Source organism: Gigantopelta aegis, unplaced genomic scaffold (genome assembly GCF_016097555.1).
Source record: "Gigantopelta aegis isolate Gae_Host unplaced genomic scaffold, Gae_host_genome ctg3396_pilon_pilon, whole genome shotgun sequence".
Taxonomy (NCBI): Eukaryota; Metazoa; Mollusca; class Gastropoda; order Neomphalida; family Peltospiridae; genus Gigantopelta; species Gigantopelta aegis.
The window spans coordinates 36,854-54,613 of NW_024533320.1; the positions used below are offsets into that span (position 1 = coordinate 36,854).

At 32.6% G+C, this 17,760-nt stretch overlaps 1 pseudogene; it reads left to right on the plus strand.

The window, feature by feature from the left end:
• The first annotated feature begins 7,196 nt into the window (after positions 1 to 7,196).
• LOC121392124 lies at positions 7,197 to 17,697 on the plus strand (annotated as a pseudogene).
• Positions 17,698 to 17,760: the final 63 nt, after the last annotated feature.

Genomic DNA, 17,760 nt, shown 5'->3' on the forward strand with positions numbered 1-17,760 from the left:
TGACTTTAATTGAAGATTCTAAACTTTCTCCATAACAATGAAGATCAGCTAAAAGGACACTGCTACTGTTCATACTATCAAGATAACAGCGTAATACCTAACATGAATGTATAATTATTATTATTAACAATTCTCTACTGACGTTCTAATGAAGTTATGTGCCTTTAAATAAATTAAGCTCTCCGTTCACTGAAGTTTTTCTTCAGCTGATTCGTTTGATCAACTGTGTATACTGTGTTCTACGTAGATCACCTGAGAATCATGTGACATTTTAATGTCAACTTGATAATACCTCATATCTGAAGCTCTGTCTTCAAACTTTGTTTTCCTTTTTTCAGTAACTAATTTGTTTAGAGGAAAAATACTTAATTATTATGACTTTAAGACGTACTTCACAATGTGGCCAAGCTGACTTTTTAGTAGACATTTTTCTTCATGGAGTTTCTCTGATCACGTGAGAAACATATGGTAGACCCAAAGACCAAATTACATGGATTATTTTGGGCTAAACAGATCAAATGATCACTTCATCCCAGAAGCTACTCTTTTACTTTTTAAAAAAATTGAAGAAAGGAAGTCAATAGTATACGGGCGCCAATTTTTTGGCGCATTACATTTCTAAATAAATTTTAGATTTTTTCGTACACGTCCGTAAAACCAGCCCACACCCCTATTGCTATGGTAACTGAGAAACAAGAAAGATGAGTGTTCGAACTTACAATCCCTTCTGTTCGTGTTGGCATTGGAATGAAATCTTTGTTTGGAAGAAGTAAATACGACTTATTTTTAACATATAGCATATAATATCTTCTTTTTAATATTTAGATTTATTGTAAGGATTTTTCTTGATAAGAAGGAAAAAGGAGAGTTAGCTATACAAAAGACACACAATCTTTTTTACAACTATTCTTCGTCCAGTACGTCTATATTGACATAACTATTATACAATTATCTATTATATAGATAGAACTGTCACCTTTACCAGGGGACGGTCACTACATATTGGAGATAAAGTTATTCTCTGTCCATAAACCTACTACATCAATAGTTTCTGCATTTTATTACTGCACCCAAAGCCCATGAAGCTAAACAATTAAACCAGGTATTCCTCTCCTGTGTCATAATAGATTGTTTTACTCTCATATTAGTTGTCAAGTATCATGTTCAGTAAACATCAAACCTTGTCCTCGTAACATCTTTGTTGTTGGAAGGTAATTAGATCACTGTTATCTATTGTTTATTATTATTATTATTATGGGGACTGCATATTAGTTTAAATGACAAGGCACAACAAGGTGATTTACAGTATTGTATGGAGAACATATTACATTTAGTACACTGCCTAATGAAGGAGGAGAGGTAACATCAAAGCATTGTATTATTTAAGCTGTTATAATTCTATTCTATAGTTAAGTCTTCACAGCGATAGTTTTTCTTTTATGAACATTCCAAATATTCAAGAGAACCAGAAGTACTTTAGTCAGATGAACAGAGCTATGGATGTGCTTGGTAAGACCACACAACCCCCTATAATTTATAATAATTACATGTAGGAGGGTCCTATGTCATGATCCATCATTACGATAGAGAACAGAAGGAGAACCTGTACCAGTAAGTCATGTGATGTCACATGATCTTTAATATAGATCATGTGATTCTAGGTGAACCACGACTTTGTTTGTAAATCATTGCAAAACGAACCAGGTACTTAGCAGTTCATACTGAATACTGTCATCGGTAAGTTGTAATTAGTGGGTGTGGCTAATTACTTCTATATTTTAGAACTCCATTTGGTCTGGAGTATGAAGTGTGACAGGCTTGTACAAAATATAATAAACATAAATTTGAGGATGTTCATAACCAATTTATGATATTAGTTGGAGATCCTGAACAAATACTTAAAAATAGTAACGAATATCTATTTTTCTGGAGATATAAGACACTAGTGTATTGAAATAATAATTAATATACTTATAATTATCAAGGGGGCTTACTAGTTTCCTACGAGGACAATAACAACAAGGCCTATTATAAGATAATAAGTAATAAAAGATATAATAATATTGTTACCATGTTGAAATGTGGTTTCATTCTATGAGGGACTAGGTCATGCCCTGTAATTACTAAGTAATAATTATTATAATTACAATGTAATTACCTTTATGGACAGACTCCTACACAGTTCTGACATATCCCTATAGCAAAGAGATTATATTATCATCTTATTATTATAACTTACATGTTTGTACCATTGCATGTTTTACACACAAAATAATCCATAGGTTTAAGATTGTCCTTTAACAAATGTAGCAGAAAAACAAAGTTTGGGTTGTTCCCTATTATTATAGTTAATAATTAACATTTTAATATGAGGATTTACCCTTCTAATACAATCTTGCCCTTTACTAATAATTTCATACCTGGTTTCTGGTACAAAGGATTAATATATAGATATAATGTATCTTACTTACAAAGCCATATTCAAGGGACTGGTCTACAATCTCCATGAAGTGTTGTCTGAACTAAAGATGTTAAACCTTCATCTGTCTCAGCTAGACATTCCTTTTTAATTCCGCCAACAAGCCCACCTTCATCTTCATCAGGTGACTGTTCTTCTGACTCTGGAGCAAAAGGACTCGATTAGAAAATAGTTTTATATTATTATACCATCACAATTTTGTTTACTTTAGCAAAGATATTTGTAACTACTTCACAGATGGAAATTCAACTACTTCCATCCTTGTTCAGCCATTAAATCTTGTAGTTTGTTGAGGATAAAGTCCATTCTAGATATACAGAAAAAGACCACACCCCTTGTTATTCTCTCTAATTAATATCATAACGTGTCACTAGGTTTGAGAATAACATCTTCAGCAATAAAGTTTTTTATCAGGTACTGATAATTTAACTGTTACTGGTACAGAAATAGTATCAGGAGGTGGGCAAATGTTTCTCAAGATATCTATAGATTTGTAACCATAGTAACTCCTCCATCCTTAATAACTTACCGATCATAAGCTGATGTTAATAGATTCTCTATTCTTACTAATTCATCAGTTAAACTTTGTCTTTTCTCCTCCCACTCAGCTTCAATCTCCTTTAATGAGACACTCTTTCTACAGTTATAAGTCCAGATCAATGAACTATGTACATATGATGCTGTAATTATACCAGGATTATCAGGATCATGAGGAAATTGACGAAGGATTTGTTCACTTTGAGTGTGTTTTTCGCGATGTACTCTTGCTTGACTTCGTTGATATTCAACTATATATTTGCTAAAATGAGCCATTGTATGTCACATGACAATCAAATGATTACATGTACCTGATGGTATACTTCATGTACTTTTAAAGTTTGTTTTAAGGTGTTCTGGTAAGAGTTTAAAGTGGGTGGGTGGAGCTAAAAAGATGCTAACTTTGTAATGTAGATTCTAATGGTGATATAATTTTATCATTAGCTTTCTTACTAACTAATGCTGAGTCTGAAACTAAACACAACAGTTAATGAACTAAATATAACAATATCTACCTGCTTCAGCAACCTTTTTGAATAATATAATTTCTCTTTTCTTCTTTTTTACGTTCCTTAATTATCGATTCTAAAATAATAAAAAGGATATTTAACGAGGGCACTGGTAAATGGGTTATCCCTACTAATTAAATCATCAAATTGCTTGTCAGCAATAATATTATCTCGGTGGAGCTTGTTTTCGACAAATTGGACACTCATGTCTACCATAGAATAACTCACATGACTTCAACATACATGCACATGACTTACTTACGCCCCACCCATTCATAATGCAAAGGATCACAATCGATCGATGACCACATGAAGTTAATGCAGCATTTTCAATACTACATTTACACACTGGACAATGAAAATGTTTCAGCAATGCTTTGATCTAGAAAAAGGGTGTGGCTACAACATGAGATATACTATCAGTAAATTTTTACAGATATTTGAATATTAGGTCCATCTGGGTCACCCACTACACTGAAGTCTCTCTTCGTAACTAGCCATCTTGTCGAGCCCTGTTTACTTAATAACTGTTAATAATATTTAGCCACACCTTCACATTGCTACCTTAGCCTTAAGTGCTGCACAGTGGTGAGGCTGTGTGTTTCCACATTAGCAGAAAGGCTCTGCTGCTGATGGATGATTGTATTACCTTATAATAGTGTAACTCTATTGTCTTCTTTACAGGTTTTATAGAACAAAATGGAGGTAAGCTCATTACACAATTATATTTATCATAATATTAATATTTTATGGGGTATACAGATAAATCTATTACTGGTACAGTATGTAATAGCTGCTATTAGTCAGTTGGCATCTTCTAATGGAGCCAGTAATGCAGAGGTAACAATATGAATTACAGGGATCTTATCATAACAAAACTGTCTTACTTACATTAGGCGCTGTGTTATGAAAAGGGATGATATACTTACTGTCATTAAGTCATAATGAAACTGTGAGTTGTTATTTCTAGTGCTATCTTGAGATTCACACATGTTCTTTACCATGTCTATTGTATGGTATCTATTTGTTCTATTTGATATTTTCCTTTTAGAGTTGTTGTTGTAAAGAAATGTAGAAGGATTAATTGGAGAAGTACCCCTCTCTGCTTTAGTAGTACGTCCTGCCTATTGAATACTTCCAATGTCGTAAGTGGAATTCTTTATTCTATATCTTATATATAATATTATTCTTTAAAGATGGTTTCATTGTGTTACTCGTGAGAGCTGAAGAATTATTGGATGTCTCTTGTGAAGGACAATTTTTTAGTTCGTCCCAGTGCCATCATCAACTGATAGTGTTTATGCATTAGCTGTTTGGTAAATAATATATAACACAGTATTGTTGTTATTTGTGTTTATTACTAGTTCTGGAGGGTGTGGTCAAACAACTATTTAATTGCTATGAATATTTGTTAAACATCAATTAACCATTGATGGTAACAATACTATGACACATTACCAGCTCTCATTAAGGTATGTGGGTATATTACTACTTGAGTATAAAAATTTAATTTTTAGTACATATCAGAACAGTTAACTACTCTACCGTTAAGTCAACCACTGCCATCACAAGAATCATTGAAGTATTATGTTTTCAATAAAAAGTTCCCTTCAAAATTGTAAGCTTTATTTTCGTAATTAATTTAATTAGTAGGGCTGCTTCCAATAGATTGGGGGACTATGTAATGATGACATCATTTAGTTAAGTCTGTTGGCCATGGAGAATTTTGGAGGTAATACTATGGTAATTAAATGAGTAAGGTCAAGATGTTATTTATAGAGGTTCATGCTGCAACATATGTGGTTTTACAAGTAGCTATTAAAAGTATTCCTAAGATAAAGAAGATGGTTTTAGCTGTTCAAGGATTTCTCCAGGAGGCTGCTATAATGACGTAAGATGTTACGTGATATATATATCTATAAGTATATATCGTATTTTAAATAGACATTCTACGGCATAAAAATTTAGTACAACTTGTGGGTGTGGTCTTCAAAGATTTATCATTAAATAAAATAGTACTGGAGTTTATGGCTAAAGTAAGTGACCACACCTCCTGTTTTTTTAATTAAGCTCACATACTTAGGGATCTCTGGGTAAATATTTGGCAACACGAGGTCGTAGACGGTTGTTGCACAAACAGAACTATTAAGTTATTCAAGGTACAATAATGTTTATATACCATCTTATCAATGGAATGTATTGTTTAGAGATATTTGTGAGGGTATGATGTATATTAGCAGTCAAGGATTGTACATAGGTTTGTGAATATAATTAACTGAGCATATCTGACCACAATTATCACTACAGGATCTGGCTGCAAGGAATGTGCTATTGAATGGCAATGGTCAAGCTAAAGTTAGTTTAAATATGTGTGTATTAAACCATTCATTCTATTTTAGTACTTCATTTATTGAAATACACATTGCATTTTCTAATTGTCTAGATATCAGATTTGGACTAGCTATTAGAGCAGATAGTTATGTTGCACATGAAAAAGGCAAGTTTCCTGTAAAATGGACAGCTCCAGAAGCTCTGAAAGAAAATGTGAGTCATTCCTCTTGATTAATATATTAATAGTTAATTTAGATATTCTCTGAGAAATCTGATGTTTGGAGTTTTGGTATTTGCCTGTGGGAAATTTATTCATATGGTCGAATACCCTATCCTTCAATAGTAAGTAATTATAATGAGGTAACCCCTCTTGTTACTGCTCATTAGTTAGCAGAGAATGTATTGAAGCAACTTGAAGATTGGATATGTAATGGATCCACCTGACGGTTGTCCTAATGGTATAGATGATATTATGACACTTTGTTGGCAGTTTGATTTCAAATAATAGACCTACATTTGAAAATCTTCAAGCAATGTTATCCAAATCTTTTGGTAAAAATAAGATATTTATGATATGATATTATCTCTGTATCTGTGCAGGTGAATCACGCACTCCTTGTAGCAGCCCATTGCCCCTGATCGACGAGCCATGATTAAAGTTAATGAGAGAGAGGTAATATATAACCACACACCACTCTAACTCTCATTAATTTTCATTAGCTGAGGAACTTTTGCAACTACCCTTTGACTTCAAAAATCTATCAAGAGGCTCCATCAAAGCATTCTGTTTCTCTCTATCTTGCTAATCTGATTGTTGTAGGTCCTAAAGGTGCTGGAAAAACTAGCCTCATTCGATTTTTAATGGCAATGAATTTCGTCATCGAGAACCACCCACTGGTACATTTTTGATGTACCAGAGAAGTATTTCAACTTGTTAGTCATAGGGGGTGGTTACCATCTACCCACGGGATTAGCCTATGATAATGAGTTATGTCGTACCATTATTGATGAATTATTTAAACAAAGTGACTCCATACCACCTCCTCTACTCCAGATCGTATGAGACTCTCTAATGTCGTTTTAAGAGTCCCTCCCCCTTTACCACCACGTTTCACGTCCTCAACGTAGGTCAATGCTTGTTGAGAGTCAGTCACACCCACCATTACGAAGTAGTGGCAGTATTCCAGAAGATTTACATAGTGCAGCTACTGGAACATCACAGAAAACAAAGAAAATCTATTAAGAAAAGACTTTCAATTTAATGCGACGCGGTCATTAACGTCTCGAATCATCATCAAAGTAATCACCATAGTCCTCCATTATTTCATACTGATATTGTTATGCCTCCACCTCCATCTCCACCTCTTTCTCCAAGTGAACCATCCTTTGTATCAGCTATTCCCGACACCCCCTTGTTAAATTAAAAAGAGAAGCTTAAAGATTGTGTCAATGGTACACTCCCTCCAGAAATCTATGGAAAACTAATTGATGTTCCAGTCACGACTGCAGCTCATTTTTTAAAAGTCTTCTAACTAACAGAATCATCTATTATGCTAGCTATTGTTGATATTTCATTCAATGATCGAGATATAGTTTAAAGAATTACTCAACAATCTTAACTCATCTTTGATCAAATAGCTGTTTTTCCTACTTCCACTGTATTAGTAGGTACCTCATTCTGATAAGCATGCATCAGCTGTGACTGCAAAGCAAAGATTAGATGAAGTCAGGCAAGCACTCAAAAAAACAGTTTGCTATAGTAACTGCCTTGCATCTAGTGTTTTATTGTCAGCTGTTCTTCAGTTGTTTGATCAATCAACAATTGAAGATCTAAAAAAATACTCCATTGACTTATAAGAAAGAAATGCCATTTTAATGTTCCTCTACGGATGGTTACGTTGTATCAGGCGTTTCCAGAATTTATCTGAGCAGGTCTTTATACCATTAGCAGATGCTAAAAGTATTGTTAAGGAAGTTTGTTTATCTTCAAGGATGAAGAAGTCAATAAAATTCTCAATTTCTTCACAACATTTAGTAATACTACATCTTTCATCATTAAAGCTTTAATCCACACTGTTATCACAAATCCTCATGGTTTCTTAAAAAAATTGGTTTACTCTATGGTTAGCAGATCACCATAATATCCCTCCAAATTCCACTTCAGATCATCAGATAGTTTTGTCACATGGTGTCGTAACTGACACGACTCCTAGAACATCTGTGGTCTGGTTCTAAATCAAATAGACAAGAGTTATTACTTATAATACATTCTCTGGAATTGATAGCATTGTGTGGACCACAGTCCCGCCTCTTATCACCATGGGAATCAGAAAAAAGTATTCTCATGTCACCCTATCATTCACCTTCTCCTCCTCCTCCAAACTACCCCTACTATTACCTCAGTAATAGTGCCATCATTAGTTCAAGCGTCCTTACCTGAGTCTATTTCTCTTCCTTTAATTGATCCACTATATTTTGTTTATCATCAAGGAACATTGGCCCCACAGTCAGTATTTAATCGACTTTTAGTTCGCTGTCTACGTTTATACTTCCAGTAATTTTCTATATAAATCTGCTGGCCTGTTTTTGGTGGATCCAATGACAATGTTTATTGATTGATAAAACAGGATGATAAAACTTAAAATATCCCCTCCATCCCTCACATCATCCTACAACTTCCTCTCTTTATCAGAGTCATCTACATCATCTTGTCTACCAGCGCCAGAAACAGCATGGCAGTTCTTATGTTTATACAACCAGAATAAACTGATATCTTTCATCCAATGGCCTACCCAATGTGACCTTGGACCTCCCGAATTCAGTGTTATGTAATCCACAAATCCCTTCATATATAATATTAGAAGGTATAAATACACCAGTTGAACCATTGGAGTCGTGAACTAGGGTCAAAGGTCACCTTACCACTGTTATCCACTCCAGGTTGGGAGGATATTCCGCAACCTGTAATATCTGTTCAAGAGGACACTGGTGAAGGTATGCGATGAGATATTGATAATGTCCATTATGTTATATTTTTTAGATGAATTTGTCAATATTGATGACATTCAATTAATTACGGAGGCCTTACAAGACCATGGAGTACGTTAGGTAGTGCTATTGGTGTTACACCTGAAGAAATAGAAGAAAATTAAAGTTGCATCTTGTGATGAAGACACAGATCAACGAGTTATGGAGCTATTTTCTACACGTTTGGAGTAATCCTCTTTTAGATTTAGTGGCAAGTCTTGAAAATGTCGGTCGTTTGATATTGCAGACACTCTTCATTGACTCTCGAATGAAAACTTCTGGAATTGCTTTGTAGATGCTATGTGTGTGTTGTGTGTGTGGTGGTGTGTGATTAACAGAACTTACATTTGTGATAGATTTTTTTTATGCTGGAAACATTATTTAATTTTTTTAAACCATTGTAGTTATTTAAATGTCCTTTATATTGTACAACTCCGATATTGTAAGAGGGTTGGCTCACCTAGGCTAGCACATCAAGTGAGAAAAGAAAGTCGAACTCAATAGCGGAACTGTAGCAAGCAGAAAGATAGAAGTGTGAAGTTTGTCGTAACGTGGAGGAGGTAATATAGTCACCAATTACATATTCTGTGATAATGACAGTTTACTAAAGGACATGATACTTGTTTAATTATTTAGAAACTGTTTGTGTATAATAAGATTTAGTGATAATATTAACACAAGTTATATACATATAAGAGTGTTGTGTGTATACAGATTGCCTGAAAGGACTCTGTAGGATCATGTTTATCATTTAAGGGTGTTTTGTGGTTTATTCCACATAAGTTGTATTCCATTTGTTGTGCAAACATTTCCTGTTTTAGGAAAGTATAATTAGTAAGTATGTGACTGATGTGTGTGTCCTCCCACCTTCTGGTACTTACCTGTCATAAACACATTTTAACCTTATCTGGGAAATCATTGGTATGTTCATTAAAGATTGTGACTTTCTGTTCCCTTGTTTATTTGTACATTTATTCTAATAATTATAGGTAATCTATTTTCAACAAAATGGCTGCGAGTAAGTACAAATATCATAAAACAATTTTTAATTATGTTTTTGATAGGCAAATGCCAAAACCTTGGATACAGGTACTAAGTGTGTTGAAAATATAATTTTCCAGGATCTAATCCTCATGTGAGTTTTCATGTGATTATCATGTGATTATGATAATACATAATTTAGGACTTACCATTTAGAAAGGAGATATATTAGAAAATTATTAGTCCTTCAAAAGTAACTTTAAATAACATTATACAGATGTAATTATATGTGGGTGTAGGATCCTAACTGGTATCAAAGCTCGTCGATCTGATGGGTTAGAGGGGATGATCCCTTTTAATTATGTCATTGAAAAGACAGATGATCATTCTATTCTAATACACCTCCTGTACGACCAGATACTAAGGGACAAGAAGCTAATAGTGGTGGTAGCAAAGGTGCTGTCAAATTACATACTATGCCGTAAGTGTGTGTCCATCATTGCAAACACATGTCCATTATATCAATGTTTGTGAATTATGTGTCCATTTATTTGTCAATTATTGTCCATTATTAATAATGTTGTCCATTAAATTCTATTATCACAATGTGTCTATTGATTATAGTATCAGTGTCGATTTTATAGATGGTTCATGGACAAACTTCAAAGAGCAGAAGCAGAGAAACTGTTAAGTCCACCTAAAAAATGGGTATTATTAGTAAGAGAGAGTGTAGCATATAAAGGAGATTACACATTGTGTGTATGGTAAGTAGTATGTAGTTGATAGTCTATTTGTTGCTTGTAGTTATGATAGAAAAGTTGAACACTACAGAGTTCGAAGAGATGATAGAAATTGGGTAACTGTGGATGATGAAGAATATTTCGAAAATTTGGTATCATTAGTTGAGGTATGTGCTCCATTATTTGTCATTGATTAATAAGTTATCATAACTAGCATTATCAAGAGATGCTGATGGTCTTTGTAGCAGGCTAAAATTCAGTGTTAAAAAAAACAGGCAGTGTTGATATTGTCGTGAGTCAAGAAGACTTGTTTAAAAAAACGTAAGGAAAATGTTTTATTCAAGACAAACTCAATTACCTCTCTCATAGAGGGCGGGCTATACCAAGACAAGATCCTATCAATGAAAAGTATTATTGGAAAGGGTGAATTTGGAGGTAATATTATATGCATAAAGTATGTTAAATTAATGGGGTTCCCTCATGTAGAGGTGTGGTAGGAGAGCACAAAGGCAGTAAAGTAGCCATCAAAATGTTAAAGGAAATTAAAAGTCCACAAGCAACTCAACAATTTTTAGCTGAAGCTTCTGTCATGACGTAAAGAGTTTTATGTTGTAATTTAATATATATATTATTTTTGTGTAGTACATTGTCTCATCCTAATCTTGTGGGATTAATTGGAGTGGTCATTAGATGATCAACCAATATATCTAGTGACAGAGTACATGGCTAAAGGATCTCTTGAACAATATTTACGTTCTCGTGGTAGAGCTGTTATAACTAAACAAAATCAACTTGATTTTTGCCAAGTATGTAATCTTTGTTGTAGGTTAATAATGTCTTTAATAGACATGTCTGTAATGGATGGTATACTTGGAGTCTAAGAACTTTGTACATAGGTTAGTTCAACTATATAATATAATAAGATGTATTAGTCTCTTATAGAGATCTTGCTTCTCGTAATGTTTACTATCAGAAGATGCTATAGCCAAGGTACATTTATAACACAAGATATAGTAATATTATTTTATATAGGTCTCTGACTTTGGGTTAGTCGTGAATGGGTATCTCGTACTGATAGCCAGAAATTACCAGTAAAATGGGACAGTCTGAAGCACTCAAAGATAATGTAAGTCATATTGTTACTGTCATTAGTTATAATAGTTGTATAGAAATTTCTAATAAGGCTGATGTGTGGAGTTTTTGGTATCTTGTTATGGGAGATCTATCTTATGCTGAGTACCATATCCTCCGTGTGGTAAGTTAACAAAGTGTTAATAAAATAGTCTAATTTTATTTTATTAGCATGCTAATGATATAATGCAATATGTGGAACGAGCAGTTATAGAATGGATCCACACTGATGGATGTCCTGATATTATATATAAAATCATTGAGAGATTGTTGGGATGCTGAACCTAAAACAGACCAAAATTTAGTGAAATTAATAGAAAGTATTTACTTTAATGTGGTATCACTTTTGTTATGTGATTTGACTAAATGCAGTGTATTTTATTTCTGTGTCTTTTCTTTTTCTCATAGCGCATTTTACTAGTTCATCACAATATGACATTATTTTATTTTATATGTTTTTGTCGTTATGAAATAATAATATTTTGACCACACCACTCACAATCACAACGTGGCTAATAATATGGCGGGGAAGCGCAAAAGGAGATCTGATTTAGAAGATAACGTTCCATTCCTAAAGTTATGAAAATCAACACTACCAACGTTAGAGAGGGAGCCATTCGAAAACTAGTTTACATAATTTTTGTAAGTCGATAGTGGCGTTTGTTCTACAATGTTTATATTTGTTAGAACATTTGATGATGTTACTGTTTTACCATCTCCAAAACTCAACGTGATTGTTGGCCCAAAATGTAAGGGACTGTTTAATTGTATTGTCTTGTTGAATGGTCTTTAGGAATGGTAAATTATTTAGTGGTATGTGCAGATGTGTATTGGATTGGCTGGTCTGACATCATTACTTGGAAAGGGCTAAAGATGGACTTAAGGTTTATGAGTTAAATGATGGTCTAATGATGTATATCAATTATTTAATAGCTTAAAGACTTTGTTAACATGGCAATGCTAAAAAGGATTTGGTGAGATAACACTGTAAGTATGATACTTTCCTTTGCATAAGATAATATGCCTATAGCCATCATAACTTTGGGTGGACATCATCCTGTTATTAAGAGAACACTTTACAAAGAGAAAATACAGTGCAAAATGGTCTATTAAGGGATCTGAAAAAACGAGAACAAGATGTAAGCCACACCTCCAGTATTTAACTATATTAATGTTTATTTAGGTGAAGAGAGATTGTGAAGGAATTCAATGTACAATTAAAAATAAATGTTCAATTTTTACCCAGGTAATTAGTATAATTATTTTTATTACATGATGGAAAAATGTTAAGGACAAAGTGGTAGAATTTGCCAAAACTAGATGGCTATATAAAATGCTAGAAGAGACAGAAAAAGCTGGTAAGTACCACTGAATATTACTAGCTATAATATAATACTGATATTACTCTGATATAATAATGTATAATCTGATATGATACTGATATAAAACCCCAACTGGGCGATATTATTACTGATATGATTATGATATATTACTGATATAACTGCTAGATATATGACTCAGCCTTGATTTGATATAATTACTGATAGCAATCTGATATATTACTGGATATGATATGATATATTACGGATATATGCATGATATTATATGATATAATCTGATATGCTACCGATATAATCTGATGATATTACTGATATGATATTGATCTAGTACTGATATAATCGGTTATATTAAGATATAACTGATATGATATGATATTAATTGATATATTAATGATATGATATTGATATATTACTGATATAATCTGATACTGTTTACTGATTGATATTGATATATTACTGATATAATCTGATATATTATGATATAATCTGATATGATACTGATATAATATGATATGATACTGATTGCTATATGATAATATTTATGATAATAATCTGATATATTACTGATATGACTATTGATATTTAAGATTGGTACTGAAGAGCATGTTTGAATTACATCAACAATTAAAAAAATGAAAGATAAGAACGTTGTTAGAACTTGAGGGGGGGTGGGTAAAATTCAAGCTTAGAATTAGTAGCCACACACATATGGTAGAAAAGTTTGTCCACAAATGTAAAGAATATGAACGTATGGAACGTGAAAAAAATCAAGTACTTGAACGAGATGTCGGTAGTAGAACAAGACAAGAGAGTTTACTTCAAAAGACATCCAAATGGAAGAAAAAGCTGGATGGTTATTAATTAGTATTGTTATTATAATTGGTAGTTTTTTTGTTATCAGATTCATATGAAGAAGATCGAATTGTTTTTCTTCAAAGTAAAGAAACAAGAAGATCAAACTGGAACAACAAGCTAAAATTGTTACATCAACAACATTAAAAACACATTAAAGAAAAAGATTAAACAATATGAAGCTATTGTTCTAAAGTTTCAAATCACATCAAAAAGTTTGTTATTATATTTAAACTCAAAACGGTTAAATCTGTTATAGGAAACATAGTCAAAAAGAGTAGGTCAATCTAATAAAGTGATATCTCAATTACAAAGCAAACTGTATAGGATTATGCTGAAGAACAAAATGATGTTTGTCACAGTGGACTATGAACAAAAGAAAAGTGATAGGGAACAACAACAAGTTTCAGATTGACAATTGTTAATGGTCAAATTAGGTATTTATTAATGATATTGTATTTATCAACAATAGTGTAGAGTTTGATCACGTGACTAGAGTCCCAAGAGGATAACTGGGGTAATTGAACATCATATTAAGACAAAACAGCAAAATTCAAATTATACTTCAGAATGTGGCAAGAGTACATCTTCTCAACAAATCTACCTTGACAAGAAATAACAACAAGAAGAAAAGAAAACTCGTTAAGTTTGGTATATTGTATCTGATGATCATCCTCTCTTTCTGATAGGTTGCACAGAATGAATTATCTCGTATCAAGTGATGGTTTATCAACAAAGAATGGAAAAAGCTACGTAATAAAGACAGAGATACATATGAAGCTGGTGAAATGCGTTGAATGAGAATAGAAACTTGTTTCAAAAACAGTTCATGAGACTGTATTTGATTCTGGTTAGTTCAATTTTGACCAGCTAATGATGCTTTTGTGTTATGTAGTGACATATAAAGCAATATGCAATATGCTTCACAAAATGAACATATATTAGTGGTCAAGATGCACTATCATTTACCTTTTTGAATGCAAAGAAGATCACGATACATGTGCTCGAGAGGTATAGTGTTACATTGCTTGTAAAGCTTAACTGGGTTCCTTATAAGGTTAGAGATAAAAGAGATCTTCGTGTCCAATATGGTACGATCACCGTCTAAGAATTTGGATAATTTTAAATGTGCTGTTCCCATGGCAAACCTTCGGTTAGCATTAGATGTATATTACAAATTTTTTTAAATGACTTGTAGACAATTTGGATGTGAAAACAGCTTATTGATCTAATGGAAGCTCCGCCCTGTTTTTGATATATTTTTGTTATTATTATTATCTTCATAATATTCCTGTTGCTGAACAATATGACTGTTGAGCAAAGCTACAGCATTTGACATCTAGTCATTCTACATACAGACTTTCTTTACCAAAAGAACAAATTTGTGGTTCGTTAATTTTGTTAGTTATTATAAGTCAAAGTGTAATTTAGTATTCTGTTAGTAGAAAAGTAGATATAGAAACTGAAAGTATTAACAAGAAGTGCATCAATTAAAAGTACATGTATAATTACATGTTTAATATTATCTATTATTTTTATTAAACCAGAGAGTTGGTTTATTTATCAAGTGTAAATGATGAAAGGAAGTCAACTTTACTTCAAGGATATCAGAAAAGTATTCATAGTAGTATGAAAGTGACGTGTTATATGTTTTATAAGGTGACACAAGGAAGAAGTCAGTTACAAAATTAATAATGAAATTGATGCAATTAAATGACCGGGGGCGGAGAAACATTTCGGTCAAAGAGGATAGCAAAGTACGGAAAGAAAAAGTAAATAAAATTATTTTTAAGGACAATTGTTATATTTTTCAGACTAATTTGAGAGAGAAAAACTTAATTAATAGGGAGAAGATTAAAAAGGACAATTGAACAGCGACCAAATTCAGTAAAATGTATTGTATCATTATAATCATTATTATAATTGTAATAGGTGAGGCAGTTGCAAGATCAACTCATTAATTTAACAGATGAATCTGCCAAATTAATAAGAAGCTATTTCTTCTGTGAGATTCATGAAATAATGACTTAGTTATTATTAATAATTTGCAGATGTTTTAAAAAGCGATTGTCAAAGCTTCAAGAGATAAGCCAGTCATACTAAAGTAAATAATGAAGATTTGGATATCCTGTCATGTTGTGTTCTAGGAATGTAAAAATCATCTCATAGACAAAGTCTGTGTACTCATTATGAATTGGTATTTGCTGAAAAACAAAACACAAAAATTTGAGTCTCGCTTCCAATCTGTCACGAATGAACTCAAGGAAGCTGAGGTAAAAAGGATGTGGCCTAGTTTTTACATTATCAAATCTGTACACAGTCAACTGTAAGTAATGCTAAAAAAGATGAAAATGATTATAAAGAAATTGCTCGTGAGAAGATGACTAAAGCATGCAGACTGGACAGGTGTCCTGATCACCAGAACAGTTACCATCTGATGTTCAGACAGTATGTGATATGCCAATAAAACTAGTAATATAGTATTTGTTTGCCTAGATATTTCAAGGTTTACCTGAAGATGTGGCAACAATTGAAGAGCAAATTCATGAACATCAGACTAAAGTTGATATTATGTGTTCTGGTTGTTAATGATAGTGGCAATAATGTAAGAGGACTCTGATATTTTGACATTATAAATTATCTTTATGTTGTAGGTACTTGGAACAATATGAATTACGTGTAGAAAGGATGAGGAATTATCTGAAAAGGTTTGTAAATTAAGATTCTTATGGTGATATTAACCACACCCCTTTAGATACAACAGGACAAAGACGGATTAACAGGTCATGAGGAAGATACTTAAAGAATTAAAAGAACAGATAAGTCAATATAATGATCATGTGATGTCACGTGGCCACTTATTTATAGATGGTTGGAACCTTTGCAAAGTATGATTAGTGAAGTTAACAGGAGTCGTTTAGTTGTTGTTTACTGAAATGGGTTGTGTGGAGAAGTGTCTTTACTAACTATGAATATGTATGAGGGATAGTATGATTTACTTAATATAAAATAATTGTTGTGTGTATAGGATTTTAGCAAATATGGTGTTCAAATACGAGGTTAAGTTTCGTACTGAAGATGACCTTCATGTATTAGATGCTCAGCGTCAGAGTGGTGGTGAACGTAGTGTGTCTACAAGGATGTATTTAATGGCATTACAAGATATTACATCATGTCCATTTAGAGTAGTAGATGAAATCAAATCAGGTTTATCATTTATAATGTTACATTAATATAAAATGTTGTCTCAGGGCATGGATTCAAATAATGAACGTCGTGTTTTGATCTAATTGTGGATGCTGTTGGACAAGAAGAGTCAAAAAAAAAAAAAAACAACACACACACATATTTCTTATTAACTCCCAAAGTAATATTAATAATAATAATAATAATAATTAATAATGTTTAATGCAGTTACTACAAATTTAAAGTATTCATCAGCAGTAAACTGTACAATAATACACAATGGAGTCGAAATGGACATCATCTGCATCCTTAGACATCTAATAACCCCTTGTATTGAACTATTTTGAGTTATTAATAGGGTCTGGTCCGTTAATTTACTTTGTAGGATCACGTTATTGTTGTTGTTATATGTGTAACTTAATGACATACGTCATATATTCAGGTGAAAGTCTGAACATCAGGCACCAACTGTTTGCTAACAAGATACTTGATAAATAAATATTTCTTTTAAGTAACACACAAATTTACAGTTGTAGTTTGTAGTATTTGTGTTTACCTATAGGTCACGGTATGCACTTGCTTGAAAGATACATTTAGTGGACTTCAGAAAGTCTTAAATCAATTCATATGGTGCATTTAACAAAAAA